We start from the raw sequence: 8,252 nt of genomic DNA, 5'->3' as shown, positions 1-8,252 counted from the left end.
CCTTTTCTTGTCAATGGACATAGGATAAAGGTCTTTAGGGATAGCTCAGAGTTGTGTGTAGTGGACGAAGTGCCACTACGCGCACTCTTTGATATCACCTAACCAGTCTAGGAAGGAAGTGTTTTTAAAATATCTCCTGGGTCTAGTAATTAAAAGTTTGACCATACCCTGATCCAGGAAATTTTGAGAACACTTTACAACAATTTTGTAAATATTTAATTGCTTTCTTTAAATCAAGAAAAATCCAAACAAATAAAAAATTTTATTCTTCCAAAAATATTTTCGAAACACCAGACCCATCGGGAATGTTTTTGATGCTGTCATATCCTAGACCCGGGGAGTTCGGCGTTTCATATTTGTTTTTTTTTTTAGTTTGATGTTTTCTTTTAGTGTGTTTTGGCAGAAGGAATTTACTTGAGCAAGGAATTGTGGGGTAAAAGAGTTTTGGAGGGAGTTGGCACCGGTCCGGATTTCAAAGAGCACTTTATGGGGAGGCGTACGGTCGCTAGCGTCACCACCTGCACCCGCCTGCAAAAGGAAACTGTCCTCTCCAATGCCTACACTATGATCGGTTTTGGCCTTTTTATTTTTTTCATTACTCATTCTCTCTCCAAATATTCTCTCTCCCAAATCAAAAACCCCAAATTTCAATCTCTCTCTAACCCTAATCTGAAAATTTCGCCCAAGTTCTTTTCAAAATTTTCTGCAGAATACCATGGATAACCAACAAGGAACCAGCAGCGCTTCTGGATCCGCCGAGAAGAGTGCGGCGGAGTTCATGAATGAACTATTTCAGAAGTTCGGAGGGGCCGATAAAGCGATGCAAGCGTTCGCGATGTTTGCAATGGGACAACCCATGCTAGTCGTTCCAACAACCACCGTGACACAACCGGAGGTTGTCGAGACACCACCCACTGCTGTACAAGAAACCGCGCCGGAGGCTGCTACCATTATTCCAGAAGAAACCACCTCTGCCCAGGACACAGTCCCAGAAACCGCCACCAGGCCGGAGGACGATGCAGTGCCCGACGTTCCAGGATCACCCATTGCGGAGATTCGCGAAGTAGAGACAGATCTGGCCGCGGGACTGACGTTATTGGCCGTAAGTGAACCCAGGTTAGGTTCTGATTCTCAGGAGGAAACCCCTGTTTTAGAGTTTGGAGGTGATGGTGTTTCAGAGGGAGTAAACCTTGATATTTCTGCTGTGAATTTGGTGGAGAGTGTTGTTGGGGGGGTAGATGCTCTTGTTGCGGTAGTTGAAGACACCGCTATTACTGTTAGTAGGGTTGAGGGGGAAACCCCTGTTCTGGAGGCGTCTGTTGAGAGGGATGCCGTTGTTGATGATGATGATGTTCAAGTGGGCGGAGAAGCCCTAAACTCTGAGAAGGATGTAGAAAAGGAAACCCTAGACGTAGTTGGGGGCGATGAAGCCCAATTTACTGAGGAAGATGTTGATGCGGGAAGGACTCCCGAAAAATCTGTGGGCACTGAAGCCCAACCTGAAGGAAATCTTACGGGGTTAGAAACCCCTGTTTATATCACGGGGGCAACCCCATTGTTAGCAGAGGAAAGTGGAGCACTCGATTCTGAGGGTGCTCAAGAAACTGTCGATGCAGGACTCAACATGATAGTGGATTTAACTGAGGTCTCTGAGGAGGCCGATTCGCAGCTTAATCTAAGGGAAACAAGGAGACGGACACGTCGGAGTATTCTTGATGACATTGACGTATCTGCCCAACAAAAGGAAAAGGATACGCTGGACCTAGCGACAGCCGTGTCTGCGCAGGAAGACTCCCCCAGGCCGAGTGGAAGGGAGAGTGACGAAGAGGGGCGCCGCGCGAAGGCTAAGAAGAGAAAAGGGAAACAAATTGCTTCCTCCTCGACCGAGAAGGAGAGGGGGAAATCTACTGAATCTCCACTTCCTCCACCCGCCAAGGTACCATACGCCACAGAGCCCGAGAATCCTGCCAGGTCCAGTGATTCAGAGGAGGAGCAAGACGAGGATGTACTGAACTTTGAGCCGACGGAGATTTGGATTACAAACGAGCTGCTAGACGATATGAGAAGATTTGACGATCCAAAACGTGTGGCCATATACAAGGAAAAGAGTGCTGAGGGAAAGGTGGCGAAGTCCGGAAAAATGTACCACCCGGCGGAACTCAAACATATTAGCTCTAACGATGAGTTCAGGGGGTGTATAGATGCAATCGGTTTTGATTGGTTACTAAAGCACAGCACTTTCGAAGTTCCAGTCGACGCGGCCCGTGAATTCTTTTCCACCTTCCGGTTCAAATCCACCGCCGATTTGGATGCGGATTCCATAGCTTTCAGGCTTTTTAATGAAGAACATAGGATGAGTATCCGGGAGTGGACGCTGCGGATGGGCTTGCTAACGAGAACAGAAGATGATGAGGGCCTGTGGAACGACAGAATGGTTGGTCCGCCGAAGTTGACGCCAGGATTTCAGGCACAAGGTGCGTGGGAGTTCTTGACTCACTCAAGAGTGGGTCAATTTAAAACAAGTTTTTCGAAGGCACACCATATAGAAAATCGGGTCCTCCGATTCGCCCAAACTTTTGTTAGCTACAACTTGATGGGCACTGCCAACAACGCCCTGACGACCGCCGACCTATACTTTACGTGGTGCATGGCCACAGGAGTACGAGTTCATTTGGGTTATTGGTTAGCCCAAGCCTGCCATCAAGTCACCTCCAACCCGTCCAGGCATCTGTACACGTGCCATCTTCTCGGGGCCTATTTGCAGCGCAACATTGTAATTAAAATCAGCAAGGCCTGCCGTGTAGTAAAGATGTGCTCAGCCCCGGAAGTCTTCAATTTCGACTTTTTTTTCAACAAGGGGTTGCTGATCGCCCGAGGGAAGGAGGTGTGTTTTTATGAGGTCGGTAAGTCCGAGGCACAAGTCAAGCAGGAACCCGATGGTGTGGAGGTAAAGGATCAAGCCACTGAGGACGAAGTCAGGCTGATGGTTCAGGGAGTTCAGAAAGAAGTTGAGGAGGTAAGGAAAGGAATCGACGGGGTACGCAAGGAAATGACTGAGATACGAAGGGAATTCGGAAAAAGCAGGGAAGAGGCCGCAGTTCTGAGGGGACGTATCACCGATTGGGTGGCTTCGTCAAGTGAGCAAACCAACAGGATGGCGGAGGGTATTGCTTTGATGACGACCATGCTGAAATGGCTGCACAAAAAGTTCCCGGATGCATCAGAAACTATTCCTGGGTCTAGCGGCAACATTACAACGCTAAGTCCAGGAAGTGTATCCGCGCAGAAGCCATCACAAGGCCCGAGGCCTCACATCACCCCCTCTTCCGCTAGACCCGTGATCCTGAGGACAGCCATACCCCGACCTACTGCTGACAGACCAGAGAAGCCGGAGATGCCGGCCAGGAAGAAAGCAAAGGTGACCCAGCCGACGGTGCCACCAAAGTTTGGCTCCCACGGGGGCCAGACACCGAATTGAATTTCCCCTCAAACCCAAGTAACTTTTTCTTTCTTTTATTTAACAGTTCTTTCGTTTTATTTCTGTTTTACCTGCCAGCATGCTAGGTTCTGTATATATGTATTGAACCCTTCCACTTAGACCAAACATTGGTCTAAGTGTGAGAAGGGGTTCTATGTCATAGCATGTTTTGTGTTGCATGTTGTTCCTTCTCCCACTTAGCCCAATGCTTGGTCTAAGTGTGAGAAGTTTGTGTTTTGTTGAGTTCGTTTCATGTCGCCACTAACTGGCCTGCTTTCCACTTCATACGGATTGCTTGGGGACAAGCATAAATGAAGTGGGAGGGGGGACGCAGTTAGTGCAGTTAGTGTCTTGTACATATTCTGTTAGGTCTAGGAGTTTGTAGAAGTTTTTTTTAGGTTTCGTGTTTGCATAACTGGTATAATAAATAGCAAAAAGCCCCTTAGGGAGAGTAATTGAAGAGAAAATACATGCTAATTTGTGAATCCTTTTCTCTTAATAAATCAAAGTCAGTTGGATGAAGTAAGAACGATAGAGGATGCCTTAGATAACCCAGTTGTGCAGCCCTACTATAAGAGCGAGTTATAAGCCTATACACTTGAGCTAACTTGTAAAAAGAATGGGCTACCACTTGATGCTTAGGGAGAAGAGTCTGACGGAGAAAAAAAAAATAGGGTTCTGGAGGTATAAGCTGGACGAAGTCCAGGAAAAGGAGGTATAAGCTGGACGAAGTCCAGGAACCGGAGGTATAAGCTGGACGAAGTCCAGGGGAGGAGTTAAAATAATAAAACCGGAGGTATAAGCTGGACGAAGTCCAGGGAAAAAAAAAAATTTAAGGGCAGGAAACAGTAGTAATCAGACCCAGGAATAAAAAGGAGACGGTAGGAAGGAGAAACTCTCATAACCCGATGCATCAGTGGAGTAACTTTAACTTAAGAGCGATCCGATCCTAACATCCCTGGTGAGGAATGAGTGATCGAGTGAATCTAACAATTGGGAAGTCAGAAGGCTATCTTGACGAACTGACAACTCGACTAGATAGAAGAAGGGAAGGGGAGGAATCTGAGGCTGTAAACGCTTGGATTGAACTTAAACTTGTGGGGATGGCTGCTAGGAAAATACCAGTTTATGCGCTTATGTGTTTTCTTTTCTTTTGTGATTTTTATGTGTTTCGTGTTGTAGTTGTCTAGGTCTAGGAGTCTGTTTTGTTTGTAGAATAGTACTTGGGGGGGGCCGTGCATTGAAATTCGCCTTATTTCTTTTCTTGTCTTTCATACTTGAGGACAAGCATGGTTTAAGTGTGAGCAGTTTGATAAGGCTAATTTCATGCATGGGTCTAGGGATTTAATTCGTGATTTTACTAGGACTAACGCACGTTTTAAGCCAGGTGTGTGAAGGAATTCGCCAGGTCCAGGAAAGAAGACCAAAAAATCACAAGGTCGAGGAACTGGCGATTTAGTGAACGATTATGAAGAGAATTGCTCGACGGAGGAAGCTCCAGAGTTGAAGGGTAGAATAGGGATTTCTACGAAGACTCAAGGGCTATGTCCGCGTCTATAAAAGGCAGAAGCATGCAAGCTGGAGGGATCTTCCCGAGGGAGACCTCACCACAGCCTGTTGCTTAGTTCACTTTCCCACACACACACTTGATACTAGTTTGAGGAGATCTCAGTTCGCACGTTCGGGTTTCATCTAAGCTTCCGATATGGTGTAACACCGCTCTTGTTAGGAGCGAAGAAACAATTTATTTTCCGCTTTCCGCATTTTGCTTACTCTGCCGAGCTTCGTTGTTCGAAGCTCGGTTCGCTGTTTTCACCGAATAGTTTCTGGTTTAAATGCAAGTTTGATTTTCCGTTATGGCGATTGTGTTGATTTCTGGTTTGATCGTTTCGTTTATTGAGATTTTGGAGTTTTAAATTGTCTGAGTTGGATGCGTTTCGCAGCTGTTTACTGAGTTATTGTAGGTTAATGGTCAGATCTGGGAGATTGGAGTTGGAATTGTGGAGGAATTTTGGTTGGATTTGCTGGATTTGTTGGTTGTTGGGTTCGGATGTCTTGGATCCGGAGTGGATCAAGTATTCTGACGTGAATCTGAGTAGTTTCGATCTGATTTTCATGCTTAGTTTACGTGTTTTCTTTCATTCCGTCTAGTGTACGCAGATCTGATGTGTTTCCGAGTTGCAGTAAGATAACGACGACCAAATCTCATATTCTGTTCGAATCTCGCTTTTTGCTCTGTTGTTCATCTGCAAGTTTAATTTGGTTGAGAGGGATGCATTTTGCTGCGAGCTAGCGTCAGAGTTTGTTAATCTGCATTCTTTCCGTACTTGCCATTTTTGGATTATGGTCCCCACTTTCCGTCTATTCTGTTTCTAGATTAGGTAGTTGTTTACACTGTCGAGGAAGTGGTTTATGTTTCTTGTTGTCCGAAGTCTGAATTTACAAGTTTAACATGTCCTATCCGAGGTCTAGCATTTACATTTTTCTGCCTAGTCTAAAGTTAGTTTAAAATTTTCAACCCTTTTGTTGGCGTGGCCTCAGCCATTTGTCTGTCCAAGTCTCTGAGCACTACTTTTGCGAGTCCATTCTGTGGGATCGAACCACCAGCCCACTTCCCTATACCTAAATTCATAGTATTCGGGTTGGGTATTTATATTTTTTGAAGGGAGTGATGTGTGTCGCAACGACCAGCACTTTATGTTCTCTTAGTTCCTAGACTTGTGCTCTAGTGATTTAATGAGCGTGGTGTCTGACCAAGCTCTTGCATGATCTATTTTCTGTGCACACGCGATATAAAAACAAATACTAACCTCTTTTCCAATGCCCGTTGCCGGGGATGGATGGCGTAACTTTTGTTATTGCCTATATTTTTTGGTGTGAATAATTTTAGTTTACTTTTTCTTTCCGTTTTTCCGTTCCGACTGAGTTTTTGAGTGACGAATCCTGGGATCTTCAGGACGAACAGATCCGGAGTCCCCACCAGAATCGGAAACAGAGTCAGAAACAGGGGAGGAAGAGGAAGTTGAGATGGCACACGTAGCGGACCCAGATCCAGAAATAGGGTCACTAAGGCTCATCTCGATGGAGAACCAGCACGCAATAGTGATGAACCCACGTCAGAGATCTATTGAGATCAAAACGAATGTGTTAGGTGTCTTGCCACATTTTCTGGGCGAAAGAGTGAATGCCCGTACGAGTTTTTGAACGAGTTTAGCAAGTTATGTGGCATTCAAAGGAGGCCTAATGATGCGACAGAGGAGGACTATCGCTTGCGCGCGATTCCTTTCACTCTAAAGGGGGAGGCAAATACATGGTTGTTGAGATTACCCCCGGATTCTATCCGCACCTGGAGGGACTTTAAATTGGAGTTCCTAGATTACTTCTTTCCATCCAACAAGACGAACGCTCTGAAGAAGGAGATAGTGGAATGCAAGCAGGATTACGATGAGTCATTGAGCCAATACTGGTCAAGGTTCAAGGGATTGCTGGACGCATGCCCGAATCATCGGATGATAGAGGCAGAGACCTACTCTCTGTTTTATGAAGGGGCAACTCCCGAGTCTAAGGATTTGATGAACTCCTCGAGCGGGGGGAATTTACAAGAAAGAGAGGAAGTGAGGCAAGAGAGATTTTGGGAAGATTAATCGACGCCAAGAAGGCGGTATGACAGTACGAGGAATGCTGTGAGAAGAGGCTCTGTGAATGCATTGAGGGAGCAGGAGGATGACAAAGTTGAAGCAAGGATTGATAGGCTGGAGAAAGCCTTGCTGAATGCTATCGAAAAAACTAATACAGCCGCACAAGGGAAACGGCTAAGTTGTTAGGGTCCAGTAGATAATCAACTCCAGCAATATTACGGACCTCAGAAGGTGAGTACCAGGCTCCCAGGCGAACGCGATGGGGATTGGAATCCTGATGGAAGTTGGAACCAAGGAAGACAAAGAGATGCACCCTGGAGGAATCACCCGAACTTAGATGGTCTGAAAACGGAGCAAAGCCAGCCAGTACCCCCAACTGAGTATACAGTCCGCACCGCAGCCCCGAGGGCAGGGTAACTGGAGAAATCATGAGGGGCAAGGAAATTGGAACAACCGTAATCAAGGAGATCACTCGACCTGGGGAAACAAGAATCAAAATTATCAAGGGAATTCTTATGTACCACCACCATCAAAGGAATTTCATATGCACACTCCTTACCCACGGTCAAGGAAGTACATTTCAACCAACAATTCCCAGGAGGCTCAAGGGCCCATTCGCCCAGGCCAAGGAAGTGAACAAACCAAATTAACATAGGGCCAGGCCCTAAGTCAGCCAAGCTATAGACCAAGGAACCTTGATGAGATGGTTCCCGACCTCGTTAGTTCCCAGCAGCACATTCAGGAACAATTTACAGTCGAACAATGATGTAGGTCCACAAGCTTCAGGTGCGCAGCAAGAACAGAAGGCGGCAATGGATATGTTGGCCAAACAGTTGTCTCAAATAGCTACTTCCTTGAGTGATATGCGGGGAACGAGGGCAAGATTCCTGCATCGGTAAGACCACCTGACAAGCCAATATTAGCCAGATCACGCTGAGATCTGGGAAGGAGTACGAAGGGCCGGTCATGAGGTACAGAGAGGTCACGACCCCCATTAAGGATAAGGAAACAGAGGAAAAACCACTGAATCAAGAAACTCGGTTGAAAGCAACCCTGCAGTTAGAGATGAACTTCAGGCAGGAGATTTAGAGAAACGGCTGCCCAGGACAATCGAAACCATTTTTCCTAGATCCAGA

Source organism: Salvia splendens, chromosome 15 (genome assembly GCF_004379255.2).
Source record: "Salvia splendens isolate huo1 chromosome 15, SspV2, whole genome shotgun sequence".
NCBI lineage: Eukaryota > Viridiplantae > Streptophyta > Magnoliopsida > Lamiales > Lamiaceae > Salvia > Salvia splendens.
The sequence above is the reverse complement of the archived record's forward strand: the minus strand, read 5'-3'. Positions refer to the sequence as shown.